This window comes from Euprymna scolopes, chromosome 13 (genome assembly GCF_053919585.1).
Source record: "Euprymna scolopes isolate OS-2025 chromosome 13, ASM5391958v1, whole genome shotgun sequence".
NCBI classification, from domain to species: domain Eukaryota; kingdom Metazoa; phylum Mollusca; class Cephalopoda; order Sepiida; family Sepiolidae; genus Euprymna; species Euprymna scolopes.
Genome location: NC_136494.1, coordinates 120,009,526 through 120,035,006, shown reverse-complemented (window position 1 = coordinate 120,035,006; position 25,481 = coordinate 120,009,526).

Here is a 25,481-nt window from a genome sequence, read left to right as displayed (position 1 = left end):
GTCAGCTGACTCCCCGCTTTATTTTTCTTTCCTATTCTCTCTCCCCTGCCTTTTTAAAACGGGTTTTTCGTATTTAACTTTTAATCATGAATGATAAAAGTCTTTCCTTCATCATTGCAATATTTAAACGTTTTACTCCCAAAGAATCATCATCTAAGATATAAATCTCACCTATCTGTTTAAATGTATGTGTGTATGTATGTATGTATGTATGTATGTATGTATGTATGTATGTCTGCCTAAAACTTTCGACATGGGCGATGGATTTCCACGAGATCAGTATCGTTTTCAAGCTCGACTCTTCGGACGACAAATGTCGAAGATTGGCTAAAAACATTGATTCCTTCACCCTCAACTGGGCACTTTTCTACGGGGAAAGGTCGGTTTTTTTCGCCGATATTTTCGAAAGTCATCGCCTCTTTTCGATTGACTTGTCTTAATTTAAACATACGTCACTTACAGTTTGGAGGTGGGCGCAACAGCAAAGACGTCACGTTTTTTCACTTCTCTTTCTCCTTCGTGATATGGATTCAAGCCTACCTGCCCGCCTTCTACCACCTCAATCTGGGATCGAAATTCAACTGCCTAGACAACAAGCTGCGCTTCTAACTTCTACAGCATTTAACTGTTGCTAAATAAGCAGTTGAACTTACAATGATAAACATTGCCAAACGCTGTAAGATCCATTTATTAACGCAAAGAGTATTACATGGTACGCTAGTAGCAGTTTGATTTTTCATTCAATGCGGAACACAATAAAGGGAGCCTTTTTAGTCATCTACAGATAGACTAATTTATTGTATCACAGTTGTTCAGTGCCCTTGGATTGAAACTCGAACGCCTAGACAATAGCTGGCGCTACTATATACGAAAGGCGTTCAAAACCTAATGCATTGTTGTTATTCCGCTCGAAGGGATCAGAGAAGATTGTAAATTGCATTGTTATGATGACTGAACTTATGCATTCACGAGCTGAAAGTTTAAATTCTCTGTTGCAGATAATAACCACGTGAGACTCTTAGAAAGCAACCCTTGTCATGTACGTGTGTCAAAAGCAGAAATGCGTCATTGAATTCCTCGCAAAAGTGATCTGAGAATGCTGGTGACTATGTAGAAACAAAATCTGAAGCACAAAATGTCGCTCATTTTAATGCTACCACCCTCGTCTTCGTAGTTCTTCAACTTTTTGAATTAAATAAAAAATAACAGGCTTTACTTTCGGAACGACGCTTGCATGACAAGACACGCTCGAGACACCCATGCACAGCCATCATTCATCGCTGGCAAAAGTACATTGAGAATGGCGGTGACTATGTAAGACAGTAAATTCAAAAGGTCACTCATTATAATGGTACCACGTCCTTCTTTGTAGCTCTTTAACTTTTTGAGTTAAAAAATAAGAGGCTTTACTTTTGGAACGACCCTCGTGTGCGTATATATATATATATATATATATATATATATATATATATATATATATATATATATATATATATATATATATATAAAAGATTGTTTATTTGTTTATTTATTCATTTTTTATAAGCGATTCTGTGTTTTTTTTTGTTTTTTTTTTGTTTTTTTACTCACCGAGTGCTTTAAAGGGAGAGGTTATCTGCCCTTTGTTTATATTCTAGTCGCCCCGACGTGTTTGGGACGTATTATTTGTAATTAATTTATTATTTAAATATTTTATTTAAATATTTTATACGTGCATAAAATTAAGTATATCTAAACTTATCTATCTATCTATCTATATATATATATATAAAAGTGAAAGTGTCTGTCTGTATGTGTGTGTGTCTGTGTACATTTTCATACGCAATAACTGTCAATTTTAAGTTTACAGACTAGAAATTTGATATACAGAGTACTTTGATTTGGGAAAATCGATGTGACTGGATTTCGGCCAGAAATTTGGCGATTAAGGGGTCAAAATTCAACGATTTGACTTTTGAGAACTCTACCAAACTCCTCCGACAATTTTTGGTCTAAACACTTGAAATTTTAGATATAGGTTCCTTGGACATGGATCTAACTTAATAACTTAATTTGAGCCCAATACAATCAATATTAAAGGGTCATAATAGGGGTCAAAGTTAAAACAAATTTGATCTCTGCGGTCTCTAACAAATTACTCAGACAGTTTCTGGTATAAATATTTGAAATTTTACATGCAGGGTAGTCAGATATAGGATAAGCTTTTTAATCGGTTTGGGTCGAAAATTTGAGCTATCAATATATAAATCTAAGTATGTATGTTTGCATGTCTGCCTAAAACTTTCAGAGGCGATGGATTTTCAGAAGATCAGTATCATTTTGAAGCTCGACACTTCAGACGACGAATACCGAAAAATTGGCTATAAACATTCATTTCTTCACCCTCAACTGAGCATTTTCTACAGGGAGGGATCGCTTCTTTCGCCGTTATTTTCGAAAGTCATCCCTTCTTTTCGATTGTCTAGACTTAATTTAAACCTACGTCACGCCCGGTTTTACGGTGGTCGTAACAGCAAAGACGTCACGTTTTTTTCCCGTTCTTTTCCTACTTCACGGCACGGGTTCGAACCTGCATTCTTACTACCACTTTTTTCTTTTTTGCTCAACATACACCTCAAAACACCCGGGCAACGCCGGGCTGAAATGCTAGTATATATATATATATATATATATATATATATATATATATATATATATATATATATATATATATATTAAATATTCGAATGTTCCATTAAAGTTCTCCTTTATCTCTCAAAGAAAGGAGTTGGAACATAATTTTCCTCTCCTACATTGACAATTTAAATATGTTACAATATACATTTCTTGTGGTCTCTTGATCTTACTGGATTTCAGGACAAGAATTCATCTAGTCTGGTTGAGTATCCAGCTTTGTTTTGTTACTTGAGGTCAAATCACTTGTTGAAGGAGCACCATTCCTCGTAAAAGACAGTGTTGGCTAGCCATAGCGAGGAGATCTGATTTTTTTTGCTGCAAATAGCATGTGATTTTGAATATTTAATCCCGGTTTACTACGAGGAAAAAGTATCCTCATACTAGGTTGTCCTGACAAACTCCTGTACAGAGAAACCTTAGACACTTGACGATAGTTCTCTCTCTATATATAAAAAGAAAAGTAAATGTATTGAGAAGGGGGAGAGAAAAATCGAGAGTTATGGAGTAATGCTGATTTAAATATAAACAACTATGTACACATACAAGATTTCAAAGAGAAACGTACACAGCTTTAAATAAACTGAAGTAGACACATCCGCTATTCATTCACAAGTCAAAACTTGTCTTTAATTAGCCAATGGCGACCGACTTCAATTCGTTTCCTTTTTTTTTCTTTTTTAATCTTTTCTGCTGGTTGAGTCAACTGTCATTAAAGCATGCGGATAAATTATTAGAACACTGCTTGCTTTATTTACCTTATTACGTCGTAGTCTAAGCAACCCAACAAATATATATATATATATATATATATATATATATATATATATATATATATATATATATATATATATATATATATATATATATATATAATACTAGGCGGAGGGTGGGAGTGAGCACCCGGATTTGACTGGGTGTAAAATACGTTTAAATATGATATTTTAATTTGTCCAGATTTCGTATATATTATTATAGAGTTGTGATTTCAAAAGTAAAAAAAAAAAAAACGTATTTTGGTATCACCGAAACTGTGGCATTCAAAGCTTGTGACGTTACCACTGTAACCAACGTGACACGTATTTTTACTGATCAAACATTAAAAATAAACTAAGATGAATGTACAAAATATATAACGATTTTTTCAATTTTTACCCATTTTTGAACCCTTAAAAACTATTTTGACCGGTTAAAGACCCATAAAAGAACGGTCCGTAAAAAAGAAGAAGAAAACCCCAATTATTTGAGGCATCTAGCGTCGCTCTACGACTTTTAGCTTCGGAGGAGATAGAGTTTGAAAATATGGAGACAGGCAGGTAGACATCTAGCATTATATATATTCGATTTATTTACTCTTGATAATTCGAACGGTTTCTATCTTGAGATTAATTTCCTTTCTGGTCATTTTGTGTTCTTTTGACGGACGTTGGTAGTGACACCCGTATGCATGCATTTGTTTCTACAAGATGTGGACACACATCGATGAAATTTCTGGACGTGACACTGTTTAAGAAATTTAATAGAATTATTACGTGATCCCTGGTTTTAGTATCGACGACGATAGAGTATTTGTGTACTGCTAACATTTAATATTTAAATTAAGTATAAACATTATTGCTCTAGCAAAGGAAGAATATAAAAGTTACTTTCAATAATGAATATGTTCATTGTAGAAATATGTGTTTAGATAAAGAATGTTGAGTAAATAGTAGTCACAAGTTAATATGTTTATTAAGTAAATAATATGCGTGTATAAGTAATATGCGTATGTGAGCATTTGGCAGCGTGGCATTGTGTATGTGTGTGCGTTGGTTTACCTTGATCGTGTTAATGCATGTATACACGTTCGTGAATTGCTGGAGATCTGTGCGTGCGTCATTTAGTCTTTTTCGTTTGTGACTTACTTCTTTCGGTTCCAAAGGCCTGAGGGTGTTGTTGAGCGACATTCTTATGTACCGTCAGAAGCGACTGGCTGGTGTCGTCTCCCTGTTATCAAGTGTGGGAATATTCTCAATATCTTCAGTCCTTCCTGATTTTCATTTACTGTCAATAATTTTTAAAAAATTATTTTTATTGCATTTTCACCCCAAAGAAGGCACAGTGCTACTTTGATGTAGGGAGCTACTATACGGGGCACAATTTCAGGGATACTATATGCGAAGTTGAGCAGGAAGATGTTTGTTTACATTACACTTGAACTTCTACATGTCGGTACAGTCGGGGAAGCAGAAACTCGTAAGGGAATTCCAAAATCGAGCAGTTCTGGGGAAGAAACTATTAGAGTAGAATGCTTCATGGCATCTGGGGATCTCTACTATATAGGGGTGGGATTTTGCTGCTTGTTGGATTTGTCGGGGGTATTAATGTCGAGGTGATACTAGGACTTATAGCTCGTCGGAGCCTTAACCATTAAAATACTTGTAATACAAGCAGAGGGATTCAACATTTCGCCTCTGACATGTATTAGGTTTGCGACCCCCTTTTGTCCCTCTCCAAAAGTGAGAGACTAGTCGCAGATGCACCAGCATGTGTCCTGAGTATTTTTATCTTTTTTAAAAAGAACACAGATTTTTCAGCTTGAATCCATATTCTTCAATTCTCTGAAATGAAATTTCGAAGCCGACAGATTCAAAACCTTGAAAAATGACTGGGCTAAAGCCATTTGACAGGGATCAATATTCTCCCGAGAAGGAATAACAGTGATGGGAAGTGTTACCAGTGATTTTTTGTCTTTTGCATCCTGGTACAAACTAATTTTCTCTCCTGTGCTGGAATAAATGAAGAAGTTGAAAAACACCCAAGAAAAAAACAATAGTGAAATTGCTGTCATCTTGTTGGCTAACAACTAGTAAATAGCGAAATTTGTGATAAAATAAATAACATTTAAAACTACTTAAAAACATACAAAAAACGAGTCATGTATATCCTGGGTCCAACTCTCTTCCTGATCTACATCAATGACCTCCCTAAACACATACTTAAATCATTTGTTGACATCTATGCTGATGACACGACCATCTATGGCAACACATCAAAGGCCGTAAATGACAAAGTTCTCTCTAATTCTCTCTCCTCTGATCTTGAGCACATGGTACAATCGGGGAAGAGGTGGCTGGTCACTTTTAATGCATCCAAAACCAAGCTTCTATCTTTACATCATCAACACTCTGATCCCCATCTGGCTTCAATTGAAATGGATGGCTCTCGTCTTGGAGAGGCTCCATGTTTTGACAAACATCTGGGTTTGACCTTTACTCGTGATCTGAAATGCAACACGTACAACAGGTCTGTTGCCAAGGACGCTGGGAAAATGGTGGGATTCTTCTATCGCCCCAGAAGATATCTCACTACTGGTGCAATTTTCTATCTGTATAAAAGCCAAGTTTGTCCAAGGATGGAGTACTGTTGCCACATCTGGGCAGGAGCTGCTAAAAACAGCCTATCCTGCCTTGACAGGGTACAAAATAGACTTCGTGGCTTAGTGGGGGATGCATTTTTCTCTTCCCTGCAGCCTCTCTGCCACAGAAGAGACATTGCGAGCCTGTCTTTGTTTTATTGTTATTTCCATGTCAAGTGCTCGTCTGAGCTATAATCTCTGGTCCCCCCCCTCGCCAATCTTTCACGAGAAACACCCGTCTGGCTTAAACTACTGTCAATATTTTCCCCCAATCTTTATCTGTGCCTAAATCCAAACGTAGATTCCATGAGCAGAGCTTCTTTCTCAGAAGTGCACGACTGTGGAACTCTCTTCCGTTTGCCTGTTTCCCACCTGACTACAAATTGGATCTCTTCAAGTCCAACATAAACAAATTCCTGACAAACCGCCCTTTTAAGTAAGACACTCTATGAAATCTCAAATACTAATGATTACTATGATAAAATCCCATTGATTAATGTACACGCAATAACCCTTATCTCTGAGTGGCCCCCGGGCTTTGATAAGTGGTGACCTCCATGTAATATATATATATATATATATATATATATATATATGTATATTACATGGAGGTTATATATATATATATATATTACATGGAGGTTATATATATATATATATATATATATATATATATATATATATATATTATACATGGAGGTTACCACTTATCAAAGCCCGCAGGCCACTCAGAGATAAGGGTTATTGGGTGTACATTAATCAATGGGATAGTATCATAGTAATATATATATATATATATATATATACTTGCGTAATATTTGTGTAAAAATGTTATAGTACATACAAGCATCTTTTTATATATATTTATGTATGGGTATATATATTTGTTGAAAAATATTTACGAAACCAAACACCTCAGTCAGTTTTTGGTCTACAGACATGTAACTTAATATGTAGGGTACTCAAACACATGCGAAACTTTATATTTGGGTTTTAGCTGGGATAAATCTGTACAAAAGTGTGTAAATTAAAAAAATGGAATTTGTCAGGCGATGGTCGAACGACGGCATTACGAATATGCATGCATAACGTAATAGCTATTGGTTCATGTTTTAATTTTTAGCCTTGCAGAAATATGTCTTCATATCACATGCATTACCGTCAAAGGAAAAAGTAAAGCGTAAACTTAACGTTTTGGTTTCGATTCTCGTTGGTGGCTAACGAGTCATTTTTTTCTTTTTAACTTTTGAAAGTATTACTATATATTATAGATTATATTGGGTCCAAGATAATCTATAATATAAGTCTCATCTGTCTGTTTAAATGTATGTATGTCTGCCTAAACTTTCGACAGAGGCAACGGATTTTCACGAGACCAGTATTGCTTTGAAGCTTCGACAAATATCGAAAAATTCGCTAAAAACATTAATTCCTTAACGCTGAAATGGGCACTTTTGTACGGGTCCGAGCCTACCAGAACTTATTTTTTGCTCCACACACACACCTCCAAACACCCGGGCAACGCAGGGCACCCAGGTTAGTCTATAATATAAAGGGCAAAAACCCGTTTAAATGTATGTATGTATGTATGTATGTATGTATGTACGTATGTATGTCTCGCAAAATCTTTCGACAGAGGCGACCGATTTTCATGAGATCGGTATCATTTTGAAGCTCAACCCTTTGAACGACAAATATCGAAAGATTGGCCAAAAACATTAATTACCTCATCCTCAACTGGGCACTTTTCTACAGGGAGGGGGTCGCTTTTTTCGCCGATATTTCGAAAGTCATCCCCTCTTTTCGATTGTCTAACCTTAATTCAAACATACGTAACTTCCTGTTTGGCGATGTGCGCAACAGCTAACGCGTCACGTGTTTTTACTTTTCACTTTTTTTCCTCTTTCGCGGTCCGGGTTCGAGCCTGCTTGCCTATTACCACATTTTTTTTGTTTTTGCTCAACCAACACACACACACACACACACACACACACACACACACACACACACACACACACACACACACACACACACACACACACACACACACTTTCTTTTCCGCCCTCGCGTCACGGGTTCGAGCCTGCCTGCCTACTACAACTTTTTTTTTGTTCAACACACACCTCCAAACACCCGGGCAACGCCGGGCAACCAAGCTAGTATAATAATAAACAAAAAAATCTGCATTAATCGAAATATCATATTTAAGCGTATTTTACGACCGGGGAATGTCCGACGGCCCTGCTAGTTTAAAATAAAATGCCTTTATTCTCATGTTCACAGCCTTTAAGATATTTTCAAGGCTATTTTCTCACATTTTAAAAGTTATGACTATAAACAAAACTTGCTTGGTTTGTTTGTAGTCTTTTTTCCTGTTGCTTTTGGTGAATTCTTCGTTTCGGAAACTTATGTGTAGCTTACTTTATATTAGTTTTCTATTTAGTTTAGCTATTTATTTCTCTCAAACTATTTTTATTTGTTCGTCAGAAGGGTTGAATGAGACAGAGAAATCGGAAAACAATAATCGCCTTGTTGTGGCATAAAGAACAGAAGTCGAACTAAAGACATGGGTTCTTCTGACAAGAGAAACAGACGAACATAACCAAACGGCGATTTATCAATGTCAACCCAAAACTCGACAAGCATTAATTTATGGATATTATGAACATAAAACACACACACACACATACGCAAATATGAAGACATATATACGTTCATATATACAGATACAAAGATGCACACCCATGAATAAAGCTAGAAACACACACACACGCACACGCACACACATCATCATCATCATCCCTAGTTTTTTTGGAAAAAGAAATCCATCAGAGTGCTCAATTAAAAGGAAAATCCGAAAATAAGAGCGTATTTATATTTTATGTATAGAAAGTTGTTAGATGAGACAAATCATTGGTACCGTCGGTTTCAAGCCCGATAATCAGGGCTGTTTAAGGTATCCATATTAAGTTCTCTTCAGCCAATACTCATCTCTTTTCATTTAGTTTGTGGAAGGGTTTATGCATTTTCTTCTCGAGATCTAGAGTTGCATCTAAAAAATCTACTCCATCTAAATTTGTCTTTGTGGCTATTTTGTGGAAAAATTCAGCTAGGTCTTTCCTAAGCCTGTCTAGTGCACATCCATTGAAATTACGGGATAGGCAAAGTCCACCATCCATATATAACCCCAAAAAGTGTCCTTGGAATTTATTTTTCATGGTATCTAGGAGGAAAAGTCTGTCATACGATCCCATCGCGACATCAAAGGGGTCTTCGGGATTTGATTTTTTACCCATGTTTTATCGTCAAAAAGGGTCTGCCTTGCTTTCATGATGGTTTCCTTATCCAGCTCGCTTATCTTTTTATATTTTGATGCGAAGATCAATGATTTTTCTAGAATTTTACTTAGTGATTGAGGGATAAAAGTCGACGATATTCAGTTGTGTGAATTTACATTTGTGTGGTTCAGTTATGCTTTTAAAATAGCCCAGCTCGTGTCTGGCCACAAATTAAGATTTGATTTTCTTTTTATCTCTTTTACTATTTCTCTAATTATAGACTTGATAGCTAGACCGATCTCGCTTTTAGCCGGGTTTATTAGCCTGCAGGTTGGCTTATTATTGAAATTTTCTTTGTGGTCTTTTAAAGTTATAAACACATTTTTCTTTGCTAACCTATTTACTCTGTATTCTATGCCTAATTTTGTGGCTACTTCCGTAGCCTCTTGGTTAACAGATTTCTAAGTATCTTTTTCTGCTAATTAGTATTTTTCTGTAATAGAGTTTAGTACAAGTTGTTTTTTCTTTTCCTTTTCCATTTTATATGAATTTTTCGTTTTATCTGAGAAAACAATTGTCTCATTTTTCTTTTTCTTTTTTATATCGGCTGTTATTGTTTTTTTTTAAATTCATTTGGTCTGTATTTAAATTCAAGTTTAGGGATAATGTCTAGAAAATCTTTTTCGAAATTGTCTAGAGATGAGTATTGGCTGAAGGGAGCTTGATATGGCTACCTTAAACGATCCTAATTATCGGGCTTGAAACCGACGGTACCAATGACTTGTCTCATCTAACAACTTTCTGTACACAAACTACAATATATATATATATATATATATATATATATATATATATATATATATATATATATATAGCTTTAAGTAGAAGGAAAAGAGAAATTCCATAAAAGGAGACTTAACCGGATAATGTCAAGCCCAATAATAATTTTTGGAGCTTATATAATAAGACAAGAGTATGAAATGAAAACACAAAACTATATATAGGTAGATATAGAGTGGATCATTTATTTAATAGTGGAATACAGGCAAAATTTGGGGGTTAGACGGGACTCTTTATGCCAGGGCATTTCGAAGCCTAACGCTTCTCATCAGAATAGCAGAGAAGGTGCTAGGTAGCATAGAGGAGATGCGGCGTCTAGCGTAAGGTTCGTTAGGGATGAAAAGGATAAGAGGAGTTATAGAGTGCTGGGGGAAGCTTTAATGGATTCTAAGTAAATAAGGAGAAGCTTATTATATATAGTATGATATATAAGAATATAAATTTTCTTTAGATGCACGCCCATATAAATAAGTACCAGCTTAATGCTATTCTATGGTAAATTTTTTTATGATAATTGATAAAAATGGACATATTTTCAAACCCAAATTTGCCGCCATTAGTATATATAGTGTCCTGGTAAACCAGCTTTAGTTTTGCTGCTTCTATCTTCTATTGTCTCCCCTGTGGCCTTGCCAAGCCACTGATATATATATATATATATATATATATATATATATATATATATATATATATATATATATATATATATATGTGTGTGTGTGTGTGTGTGTGTGTGTGCTCGCGTGCATCTGTATGTGTATTTTATTTAGATACGTATTTTCTCTTCCTAGTACCATTTAAAACAGAAGCCTGACAGACTAACAAAAATGACGCATACATTAATAGTAAAACTATAAATACGTTTTTTTTTTTTAAAGAGAAACGGAAAGTTGTAAAAAATATGTTATAATATCGTTCCCTGGCAACGCCGTGTTACTTTGGTGCCTTCCAATAAACAAGAGGTCATCAAGTAAACTAAACAAACCACGAAAACCATTGTAATGTGCACTTTAAGAAAGAAAACAAAAAAATAAAGTTTCTACGTAATAAATAAGTAATCCTACAAGACGATAGAAATAATGAAAAAAGGGTAAAAATCCCCTTTTGTCCTCTTGTAAAAGTATCAGGTGAAACTTACACTTATACTTCCGGGGTTAGGGTTAGTTTTAGGGTTGGAGCTAATAGCAGATGGGGTATCTCCCCACATTTAAGAAAAAAGGAGGAATGAAGAGTTTGACCGGAAAAGAAACTTTATTTTCCCTCGATATTCTTTTAATATTGCAAGCGGTTCATAAATCTCTAATCTAATAAAAATCCGCCATGCTCGTCTGAGAATTTATCTTTTCTTTTGATGGTAATTTTTTTCCGACGCCAGTAGATTAAAAAAAGTTTTCTTAAGTCGGATTTTTTTTCAGCATTAATTTTAACTTGAAGTCTACGAGAGAAATTGAGCTTGTTTTATACAAAGAAGTAACAAATAAATACTTATATAAATAAATAAATATTTATATAAATAAATACTTACATTAATAAATACTTATATAAATACTTATATAAGTAAATACTTATATAAGTAAATACTTATATAAATAAATACTTTAATACGTAAATAAATAAATACGTAAATACTTAAATACGTAAATAAATAATTCAATACATAAATACACCAATACTTAAATAAATAATTATTTAAATACTTAAATAAATACTTCAATACTTAAATAAATAATTACTGAAATACTTAAATAAATACTTCAATACTTAAATTAATAATTACTTGAATACTTAAATAAATACTTGAATATTTAAATAAATAACTACTTCAATACTTAAATAAATACTTCAATACTTAAATAAATAATTATTGATATACTTAAATAAATAATTACATCAATACTTAAATAAATATATCAATACTTAAATAAATAATTGCTTAAATACTTAAATAAATAATTCAATACTTAAATAAATAATTAAATACTTAAATAAATAATTCAATACTTAAAATAAATGACTAAGGCTCTTAATTAATTATTATCAACATCTGATTGTCGACCACTACACTCATCATCTCCCAGACTCTCGTCGTTGCCACAAAATTTCTTAAACCACCATTGTGATGTGTGTTTAGTAGTGATTCCTGGGCCAAACGCTTCGTTGATATCACAAGCTGTTTCAGCAGCTTTTCGGCTTAGGTTGAATTGAAATATGAAAATTGTGCTCATTTGCTTTTTTGCGTCCTGCATTCAACGTTTTGAAAAGAAGAGATAATTGTTTAAAACGATTGTAATTTAAACAATTATATAAAACGAAAAAACGTTCTTTTAAAATGATATATAAAGTGAAGGTATTATAAAGAGAATTTATTTGAAAATACATTATTTGAAAACAAAATTTCAAAAGTCTGCAAAAATTTTCATTTCAACCTATTATAATTGGATATGACCACTTCTTTTACTACCATGCATTCATCGAAAACAAGTTTATACATGTAAGAGTTTCCTCGTCTGATTCCTGAAACTTTATTTCGAGAAATCTCTAAATCTTTAAACATTTTGTAGCATGAACAAGCGAAGCACTCTACCACTAAATTTGATCATCAAATGCAAATAATATTGTGAGTTATAGACCTTTATTTTACTGTGAAGCACCTGATAGAGCTTTTAAAAAACCCTTTTTCACCCGAAACAAGGAACATTGCCGCTTGGACGTAAAGGGCTACTATTTATGATCGTGTCTCACAGGGGATTATAGCGAGTTGTGTAAGTAGATATCTGTTCATATTACATTTAAACTTCTACATGCTAGTATAGTCAGCGAAGCAGAAAACAGGGATGGAATTACAAAGTCTAGCAGTCTGAGGGAAAACAATAAGGCTTTCCTGCATCTATGGACCTCAATAGTGAATGGGGTGGAATTTTACTGCTTGTCAGGATGGTCAGGAGTTTATACGTCGCTGGATCACAAAAGATTCCATTAAAGTACTTGAAAAAAAAAGGCACAGTGATGCAAGATTGCGGTGATGGGACAGAGGTTGGAGCTTAGCTGATAGTGCGAGATTTAGATTTGAGACTCGTTTTTGGATCCTGTCTAAGAGGGAGAGACTAGTGGTTGATGCAACAGCCAGAGGTGGCAACATTATTCGATGCATGGGTGATTGCTGGCTTTGTAGAGAGATAGGATTATCTCAGGTGTTCTAGTACAGCAGCGAGAGCCCACCTTCTTTGCAGCAGCCTTGGCAAAGTTCTCAATGTATTTGTTCTAACTCACATTGCCTGCGAATGTTAAACCGAGGATTTTGAACGATGAGCTCTTATGTTATTTGTCATGGCAATCGATGGTTGAAACTGTTTTCTGTAATTGTCAAAGGAAAGAAGTTTAGTCTTAGTAGTATTAAATGTTACTTTCCATTTAGGTTATCATTAACTACGGTCCTGGATATGACCTAAAACTATATCCGATGGTGAGGCCCCACCTTGCGGGCCTTGGGGAGTATGGAGCCACCCTTTAATTGCCATTGCTCCCAGGTCCACTCTGACCCGGAGTGGTAGTATCTGTTAGAGTCCCAACTATGGGTTAAATAGAATCTGACTTAAAAAAAATATACTCCATTAAAAATCTTTCCTCAAAATAACTAGATTCGGCATTAACCTGAAAAAGGTTGATATGCCGTAAAACAAAACCAACCAACCATTAACTACAATCTGAGGTTGGTTTACTAAGGTGTCATTGCTTTGGATAAATGTTTAATAAAACATGTATGAGATGAGACATGTATGAGTTTTCTTGCCTGATTAATGACATATTTTTAAAATATTGGAATCCATAGACCTTTTGTCGCCTCGGCCAGCAATCCTACCACTATGCTCAACCTGACTAGTAAAAAAAAAAAAAAAAAAAAAACAAAAACAAAAAAAAACAACACCAACAAAAAAAGCACACTTGCAAGTAATAATACCATTTTCTAAATCGAGGTATTCTCAAATGTAACCTGAACTATTGTACCGAAGAAGAAAAAGACAGTAAAAAGCAATTTCAATTCAAGCGGAAATGGGATACCCGGGATTAGCAGTTAACAAACGAGCCACGCCCCCACCCGAGCCCTTAACTGTTAAACGGGTACCTGCTGCAGCCTCTTAGGTAACCACATCTCGAAGAGTTCGACTATCTTCTGGCTTAGAGAAGTTTTTTTTTCTTCTTTTTATTTTCGTACCTACCTGTCTATCTGAAGCAAATGTAATCAAATGTTCGCTTCTGTTGCATAGGATTCTTGAAGGAAGGCTATTCGAGCAAAAAGTACAGATTGTCAGAAAGATTGGGGTAGGTGGCAAGTAGGCACGCCCGGCAATTGTCACAGCAAGTGGGGGCGTGGAGGGGTGGTCGGATATAAACTGAAATAGTTTTTTGTGTAGACATTTATAGAACCTGAAAAATAAGATGTAAATATGAATAACCGAATATAGATAGATACAAATTGACTTAGAGAGAGAGAGAGAGAAAGAGAGAGAGAGAGAGAGAGAGAGATTATACGGCATAATCATGTTGACACACCGATTCTCGTCAGATCATCAAAGTTAAGCAACAATAAGCATAGCCAGCACCCAATGAGTGACTATTTGGGAATAGCAGGCACTGTATTTATTGTCCCCATATTTCGGTACTGTTTCCATTCGTCCTGAATTTCTGTTTGCTTCTGGAATGAAACAGTGTCGACTCAGGAAAGGTGTGGTAAGATTGCAAAAATAAATAAATAAATAAATAAATAAAGGGTAAGCCACAGCATCATAAGAGATATTCGTGGTCTTCATCGACAACGATAGACAAAGAGTTATTCCAGCACATCAGAAAAAATATTGGTATTGTAGGTTTCGAATACAACAACGGGGAACAGAACGTGACCTTTCTTTTTGGACCCTCCTCCTATTTAAAACAAATTTTTTTATCGAGCGCTCTGCATGGAACCTTATATATATATATATATATATATATATATATATATATATATATATATATATATATATATATATATATATTGCCACTTGGGTGTAAATGACTACTATTTTAAGAAAGAATATATTGAAACCACCAGAAAACGCACCGGAGCACAGAATTAGGAACCCGTGATTTTTGGAAAATCCATAACAGTATAGTAAATAAATGAGCAATCAATAATTCTCCCACTATCCAAGAAACATGAGGTTGTTTACATGGCAACCGAGAAGGCTAACATGCTTGCTAGTCGGTTTGCCTAAAACTCCACATTGGACCCAGCAAACCACACCCTCTCTGACTTTCCTGACACATCGAAAGCATGTGGAAAAAAAAGTGCTCCACCGATGTTGCTCCAGTTCTCTCCAAACTTTACAACAAATGCCTTAACGAATCTGGCTTTCCTGGCTGCTGGAAAACTGCTTCTGTTATACTAATTTTCAAGAATTCTGGCAAAAGTCTCCTCCCGCTTTTCCCCAAAATATTTGAGTTCATAATTAATCATCTCTAGTCCATCACCTTACAGCTGCTAAGCCTCTGACCGACCAACAATAGGAGATATCCTAACTGTAATCTCTGAATGTATATACCATTCACTGGATAATGCAGCGGAGAGTAGAGCAGTAGGCTTAGATATATCTAAGGCTTTTGACAGGGAATTGCACGATGGTCTTCTCAGGAAAATCAGATCATATGGTAACACTGAAAGAATACATAATGTAATTAAAGAGAAGAATCCAGACTATCGCGACGGTCGTACATCTAAACAGTATAATATAAATACTGGAGAACCTCAGGGGTATATCCTTGGACCTTTATTATTCATTATATTCATAAATGACCTCCTTGATAAAATTGTCTCTGAGATGGGTATATTTGTTCATGACACCACATGACAGACACGATGGAAAAACAAATGAACACATATCTAAGGAAATGGAAGAAACACTAGAGGAAGACATCCAATCTGTATTGGAATGGGGACAAAAATAGATGGTCACATTCAATGCTGCCAAGACTAAGCTTGTTTCCTTCATAAATTACAAGAAACCTCACGAAGAACATCACCATCATCAACGTCTACGTGCCAACAATGGCCTACCCAGACGAGGAAAAGGAGGCTTTTTACTCTTAGCTGAAAGACACCATAACAAACGTCCCTGCAGTGGATAAGCTAGTTCTCCTTGGTGACTTCAATGCCAGAGTGGGCCATGACTACAATACATGGAGCCCTGTTCTCGGAAAGTTTGGAAAGGGAAATCCCAATTTAAATGGAGAACTGCTGCTCTGTTTGTGCACAGTTTGGACTGGCAATTATGAACACTTACTTCTAACATTCGGATAACCATTACTACTCCTGGGAACATCCCAGGTCAAAGAGACGCCATCTCCTGGGCTATGTTATCACAAGAAGGAAGGACCTCAAAGATGTCAAGAACACAAGAGCTATGCGAGGACCAGATTGCCAAACAAACCACTACCTAATCAAGACTACCTTCAAGTTCTCCATTAAACCTGTGTACAGCAGGGCGACAACGAAGCGTAAGAGAAGGCTAGACATATCAAAGCTCGGAGATAGAAAATGGCAAGATAGACTACAACTTGCAATCAACTCAGCATTAGAACAGACCACTGATGATTCTGATTCACCAGAACAAATGTGGGACTTGCTAAGCAAGCCTGTATTCTCCGCTGCGGCAGAGTTACATAAAAAAGCGGAATGCGGACTGGTTCAATGAGAATGACCAAGACATTAGATATGTAATAAATGAAAGAAACAAAGCATTGAAATCAAAGCAAAGCAACCAGACTAAGGCAAACCAGAAGCTGAAACAAGTGAGGGCAGAAGTGCAGAAAAAAAACTAAGAGAAATAGAAAACACCTGCTGGCTGAAAAAGGCTGGATATGCAGAGGCAAGCGGAGGAAAACAATTCTGCAGGTTTCTTCAGATCACTGAAGAAAGTTTATGGCCCTAGAGCCCAGATGACTAACACCCTCTTATCAGAAGATGGAAACGCCATACTGACCCAAACAAAACAGATAATTCAAAGATGGCAAGAGTACTTTAGCACCCTACTGAATGTAGAATCCAATACGGATGAAGAGATCTTAAGCCACATAATAATCTTCCCCCAGCAGATGGATCTGAATGACACACCAACTCTTGGGGAAGTAAGAGAAGAAACTGATAAAGCTAAAATGAACAAATCTCCAGGAATTGACGGCATACCACCTGAAGTATACAAGTTCCGTGGAGAACAACTCACGAGAAAACTTCAACTAATAGCAAAATGCTGGCAACAAGAATCGCTGCCACAAGAATTCAAAAATGTCATGATCATCCCAATTTATAAAAACAAATGTGATCACAAAGACTGCAGCAATTATCGAGGTATATCTTTGCTGACCATTGCCAGGAAAATAATGGCTAAAGTGATGCAAGCACGGCTAGCCAGACTGGCGGAAAGGGTCCTAACCGAATCACAGTGTGAATTCAGGCATGAAAGATCTACAATAGATATGATCTTCAGCTTACGGCAGATTCAAGAAAAAGCCATTGAACAGTACCGGGAGCTCTACATAGTATTTGTAGACTTCCGTAAAGCATTTGATATGGTTGACCGAAAAATGCTGTGAAAGGTCCTTAAAGTGTTTGGATGCCCCGATCACTTTGTGGGAAATTATCAAACAATTTCATAAAGGAACAAAAGGGAGAGTTGTAGTAGAGAATCTAGAAAGCGAACTCTTGGAAGTAAACCAACGCACCAAACAAGGGTTCGTACTGGCCCCAACACTGTTCACACTATTTCTGACAACCGTCCTAATGCTGCTTCATCAAAGCATTGAAGAAGGTGTCTTCATCCACACACGCTCTGATGGGAAGCTACTCAACCTTGCAAGACCAAGATAAGGAAGGAGCTGATAACAGAACTACTGTTCACAGACGACACTGCTCTGATAGCTCACAATCAAGCTCAGATGCAAAGGATAGTTGATACCTTCTCTCAAACCCCGGGAAGATAGGCCTACAAATCAACATAGAGAAGACTGAAGTGATTTATCAGCTCTCACCAGATAACAACAGGTCGAAGAGCCTATAATAACAATCAACGGCAAGGTCCTAAAAGTTGTTGAAATTTTCAAATATCTTGGAAGCGCTTTAAGCACTGATAACCGTACTGACAAAAAAATAAGCTGCCGAATCCAAAGCACATGCGCCTCCTTTGGCAAGCTAGAAAAGAGGCTCTGGACAAGGGCCGGTATCCGGCTAGAGACAAAGTGCAGAGTATACAAAACCATCGTCCTGCCAGCCCTGCTGTACTCAGCAGAGATCTACACTCTGTATAGAGAACACATAAGGAGAGTGGAAGCCGTCCAACAGAGACACCTGAGAAGGATCATGAAGATCAAATGGAGTGACTACATACCAAACACGGACGTTCTCAGGAGAGCAAATCTAGATAGCATGGAAGCTACCCTCGCTACTATGCAACTATGATGGACCGGGCACATTACTAGAATGTAAGACAACCGAATTCCAAAGATTATCTTCTACGGGGAACTTAAAAATGGAAGCCGCAAGGTAGGAGGTCAGAAGCTTCACTACAAAGATGTAACAAAGCGGCACCTGAAGGCGATGAACATCAATGTCGAGAGTTGGGAGGAATAAGCCAAAGAAAGGAGTGGTTGGCGGAACAGTCTCCACAAAGGAAAGAAAGAAATAGAGAGAAAGATTGGAAAAACCTTAGAGCTGAGACACTATAGACGACACAACCCTGGCACCCACATATGCACTGCCTGTGACCGGATGTTTCACACAGAAAGAGGACTATGTCAACACCAAAGGATAAAGCACCGAGGCCCCGACTAGTCATCGTCAAGATTGACGGACTGCATGATGATGATGACAAGAAACCTTCTCCACCACCGATAGCAATGGCTATAAACACATTACCTGAAAGTATTTCTTTAAACTCGTTGGCAAAACGTTCACAGGGAGCATGAGTTGGAACAGATACATAAAGAGCATTGCCAAGGCTGCAGAGAAGATGGGCTCTCTCTACCGTGCTAGAAAGGTACTTACGCCTAAAAGTACACTGTATCTCTATAAGGTCACCATTCGCCCATGTATGGAGTACTGTTGTCATGTTTGGGCTGGTGCATCTGCTACTTGTCTCTCACTCCTGGACAGGGTTCAAAAGAGAGTTGCCAACATGATAGGTCATCTGAGCTTCAGCCCCTATCCCATCGTCGAAATATTGCATCCCTCTGCCTGTTCTACAAGTATTTTAATGATGAATGCTCTGATGAACTACAAGCACTTGTACCCCCTCGACATAAATACCCCCAACAAACCTGACAAGCAACAAAATCCCACCCTTACACAGTAGAGATCCATAGATGTAAGGAAACCTTCTACTCCAATAGTTTCTTCCCAAGAACTGCTAGATTTTGAACTTTGCTTTCCCAACTGTACTGACATGCAGAAGTTCAAGCGTAATGTGAACAGACGTCTTGCTTCTTTTCTACCTTCATAATATCACTGCTACTTATGTCCCCGATAGTAGGCCCCTACTTTAAAGTGGCACTGTGAATTGAATAAAAAGTGGGGGGATTATAGAGTTGAGTAACTAGCTTTCTGTTCCTATTACATTTAAACTTTTATGTGCTAGTATATATATATATATATATATATATATATATATGTATATATATATATGAGAAAGAAATATATCGTAGATCGCTTGAAGCATTGATTTTATAAAAAGTGTGTTTGAAGGCTTGTCAATGCAGGAATTATTCCACTGTTGAAAACATATAAATAAATAAATAATGAAAAATAATTCAAGTGTTCAATAATTTTTAATTTAAATGTAACTATTTATTTAACTGAGTGTAAATGGTATAATTCCTCAAATATTTTCGAAGGTATCTCCCATTTTCAAGAGGTAAGAAATATAGATCAAATCTCTATGCTGTTGTTTTCCCTTTGATTTAAATTAGCCGTTACATTTTATTTTATTTTTAAACACTATTTTTAATGTTTCTAAAATTACGTTAATTGTTGAACGAAGGTAATTCTGTTAACATTTTTTAAAATATTCTAATCTAAGGGAAGTAATTCTATAACTCCGCTTGTGTCTTTATTATTAATTTTTGGTTTTAATTTTTCTATCAATAATGATTCTTCCAATCTCAGATTTCATATATATATATATATATATATATATATATATATATATATATATATATATATATATTGTATTTTGTGTACAGAAAGTTGTTACATGAGATAAGTCATTGGTACCGTCGGTTTCAAGTCCGATAATTATGACCGTTTTAGATATCCATATCAAGCTCTCTTCAGATTGTCCTTTTAATGGAGCACTCTGATGGATTTTTTTTCCAAAAAACTAATCATATATATATATATATATATATATATATATATATATATATATATATATATATATATATATATATATATATATATATATGTGTGTGTGTGTGTGTGTGTGTGTGTTTATTACAGCAGATCAGAACTTCATAGGTAGACGGCTATATTAAGGCCTTACATTCTAGGGTTGAGCACTCTTGGTAATGATATCATCTGCTACCATTTTAGCGGAATGCAAAACTCTTTGTAAATAAAAACAAATTGGGCACTGTGTGAGTGTTTTCAATGTTTATGTAAAACATTGTTTGATATCGTTGCCAACTTGGGATAGGTGCTTGTCTACCCACATTGAAGGGCTGTGATGCAGCGAAACAGTCTGTCTCTGGTTAACTATATATATATATATATATATATATATATATATATATATATATATATATATATATATATATATATATCACTTATGAACAAGGAAAATGTGCGTTATTTAATGCCGAAGAAACCTCTGTTTGAGAAGTATAACATGTTTTAAACAAACATTTGGATTATCTTTTCTTATTATCTCTCTCTCTTTCTCTCTGTCTCTCTCTCTCTGTATATATATATATTATTATTATTATTTGTGCTTACTAGGAGTTCTAACACAGGTGGTCATCAGTTGTGTTCACTGCAATCTTGATGAAAGATATATAGTACTATCTATCTCTTTCGATAATTTTCGCAAATGACTTAGCGTTATCTTAACAACCACTTATCATTGATTTCTTGCTAGCATTGGTCTTCATTAGAATTTGAGATGAAAGAAATCTCACCAATTTTCCAGTACTCTTTGCAATAATCCAACAGACGTCTAGTCAGTGCTCTTCCTTTCGATTCCTTCCATCCTCCTTAGCTCTTCACAATTATTTTTGGGTTGAATTCCATTGTGTTTATCTTGTGTTTGTAGTTTGTGTGTAAAAAAACTTGTAGTGTTTTCGCAAGATTTCCAGTACTCTTCAACTCTTTCGATAATCTTTGCAGATGAATTTCCGTTATCGCAACAGCCGCTTATCATTGAATCCTCATTGACAACGACCATTGGTTTTCACTAGAATTTGGGTGGCAATAAACCTCTTTAAAGTTTCAGTCCTCTTTGAACTCATTCAGCGGAGGTCTGGTTAATGCTCTCTCTCTCTCTCTCTCTCTCTCTCTCTCTCTCTCCTCAGTCTTTTCATCTCCGTGCCCCTCACTTATATGACATGTCGCCTGTTTATAGCGACACACGAAAAAAAAAGGTTGTTGGAGCAGAAAGGTTAACTTACAATTATTACAAATATACAGTTTCAGTTTTCATGTTGATGTTCTTTCTGTTTTACGTCTGTAACAATTTTTATATGTTCAGTTTATTATTATTATTGGCTCATAAGGAGCTTTCGCACAAGTCATCAAGGATCTCTCCTTGAAAACAAGCTGTGGTGTTCCCTGGAAGCTGAGTGATATATATATATATATATATATATATATATATAATATATATATATATATATATATATATATATATATATATAGTTTATTTATGATGCAAACATTATTGGTTATACATGTGCATACATGTTTCAGTGGAATTCTCATTCAAGGAGACCACTTCATCAGACCAAAAAGTTTATATCCGTTTTTATAAGATATTTGGGTGTGGTTTACGCTTTGGAAGTAATTCGGGTATATATATATATATATATATATATATATATATATATATATATATATATATATATATGTACGTATGTATGTATGTATGTGTCTGTGTGTGGTTAGCATTTCCAAACAAGAAGATGCATTTAGTTAACACTCATATTTTTTCAATTTATTTTTATGAAGTACGTTTTAGATTTGTTTTGTTTGCGGAATCTCACTAAGCAACTCATCACAGACAAATGTATGTTCCGTAAAAACAACGTATTTTTTATTGAATGAAAAAATTAACAGATATAGAAAAACATAAATGGAAATACGAGGTGTGTTCAATAAGTTTCCAGACTTTCTTTGTACAGACATTGAAAATTGTCGTAGACTCTTTAAAATTCGGTATGTTATTGCTTTACATCGTATGAGCTTACTGACCAATTTTTATGATTTAATTTTCAAAGGAACAGCTATAGAAGGAATTGGAATACACCCTACTAAAGCATGATTGTTATAGCTGGTGAATTTTAAAAATGCAATCTGGAGGTGAGGACACTTTAGAAAAACGATATGCAATAAAATTCTGTTTTAAACTTGGAAAAAAGCCATAGAAGGGTATGGAATACTTCAGACTGCCTTGGGACTATCTTGCATAAATCAATTATCAGTTTCTGCGTGGCATAAGAGATTCAAGGAAGGCAGGGACACTGTGAGAGATAGTGAGAGATGTGGGAGGAGTAAGGCAGATCATTCGGGGATATTTATGCTAACGACACTACCATCTATGGAAGCACATCAAAGGCCGTAAATGACGAAGTTCTCTCTGATTCTCTCTCCTCTCATCTTGAGCACGTCGTACAGTGGGCAAAGAAGTGGCTGGTTACTTTTAAAACATCTAAAATCAAGCTTCTATATTTACATCAAAAACCCTCTGATCGCCATCTGACATCAATTCAAATGAATGGCTCTCGTCTTGGTGAAGCCCATGTTTTGACAAGCTCCTGGGATTGACCTTTACTCCTGGTCTCTCTCTCTCTCTCTCTCTCTCTCTCTCTATATATATATATATATATATATATATATATATATATATGTGTTTGTGTGTGTGTGTGTGTGTGTGTGTTTGTTTGTGTGTGTGTGTTATTTGTTTTTGTTTTTGTTGTTGCGATACGTCTTGAATGAATTCAATTATTTACGAAAGTGCACTTTTACCAAAATGCGAGTTGGGAATAATTTTCCCTTTAACCAATTTGGTACCCGCACGTGGGGAGTGACATATATATTATTTTTTTAAATATAATTATCCACAGACACGTGCTTCGTCGTCTACGACTCATCACAGTGGTTGAATCTAGCGAGATTCAATAATACACACACACACACACACACATATATATGCATGTATATATATACATGCATGTATATATATATATATATATATATATATATATAGTCCACATACAGTAGTCTTTCGCTGTTTCATAGCTCATCAGTGCGGCTATATAAATATATATATATATATATATATATATTTATAATTTGGCTCTTCATTGTATGACTTCAGAAATGTTGCTCTTCAACAGTGCTAAATAACCATAATATCTTGTTGTGTGGTCTTGATTAAAAACTTGTTCTGGAAAATATTTTAAATCGACGAATTCTTTCACTTTATATATGACTTTTTAAATTATCTATTTTTACATAAATATTTTCATATCCATGTTTTGTACTATAGAACTCATCCGTGTAGCTATATATAGATGATTGTTAAGGTCTGCTCTTAACTAACACGGCCACTGAAGCAACTGCATTCATATTTATTTGGCGATATCAAGTTTCGCAAAGGATTCAACTGAAGGGTAAGAAATATGCATATTTGCTCGGTAGAAATCTAATCTTTCTACATAAGACTTCCTTACCCTTGGTATATATATATATATATATATATATATATATATATATATATATATATATATGTGTGTGTGTGTGTGTGTGTGTGTGTGTGTGTGTGTGTGTGTGTGTACGCCTATAAATTTGGGATTTTGTGTATTGATATTCATATTAAAACCCTTCTTATTATTAGGATTTATTTGCTTCACCACCAAAGCAAAATGTGACATAAGGTCGTTTATAATGTCGGGACCCCCCCCCCCTAAAAAAAAAAGATAAAAGGAGCAGTCTGGTAGGGACCAAAATAATAATCGTCTCAGTAAAAAGGGTTTCCTCTCCATTGACCGAGACAAATTATCTTAAGAATAGCATCAAAACTTTGTTATATATGGCTCATGGAATTGCATTCACTATCAAAAAATCTAGCTAATTTGCATATTCTTTTAAACATTCATTTTAATTAATTCCCTATCATTTTTTCAGTTTTCTTATGGAATGATCATCTTTAGTTAACTATTACGTGTAATTATATTCATGTAGATATTCTACATTATTTATACTTGCGTAATATTTGCGTAAAAATTTTGTAAACACAAACCTCTTTCTGTATATATTTATGTATGCATATATATTTTTGTTCAAAAATTTTTGCCTACCAAACTCCTCTGTAAGTTTTTGGTCTGCAGACATAAAACTTAATATGTAGGGCATTCGAACCCATACGAAATTTTATATTTGGGTTTTAGCCGGCGAAAATCGGTGCAAAAATGTGAAAATTTAAAAAATGAAATTTGCCAGTTGAACACCGAACGACAGCATTACAAATATGTACGTGTAACGTAATAGCTACTGGTTCATGTTTTTATTTTAAGCCCTGCAGCAAACGTGTTTTCATAGCCAGACATTAAAAAAAAAAGTAAATCTTAAGCTGAACGTTTTGGTTTCGATTCTCGTGTGTGGCGCACGAGTCATTTTTTTTTCTTTAACTTTTGAAATCATTACTATATATTGGGCGCAAAATACTATGATAATAAATACAAAATCTGCATGAATTAAAATATCATATTTAAGCGTATTTTACTCTGGAATAAAAAGCAGGGAACTTTTCTGTTTCACGATTTTTTTTTTTTCGTTTTTCTCAAAATTGTTTAGATTGATCCCATAAGTTTCTTTAGCGAGCGTTTTCGATAGGAATACTTCCAAATCTATTCAAAATGTTGTCCATCTACTTTTGACTCACCCTGTATGTACACAAACACACACAAAAATATATATATATTTATATATATATATATATATATATATATATATATATATATATATATATATATATATAGAAAGAGAGAGAGAGATA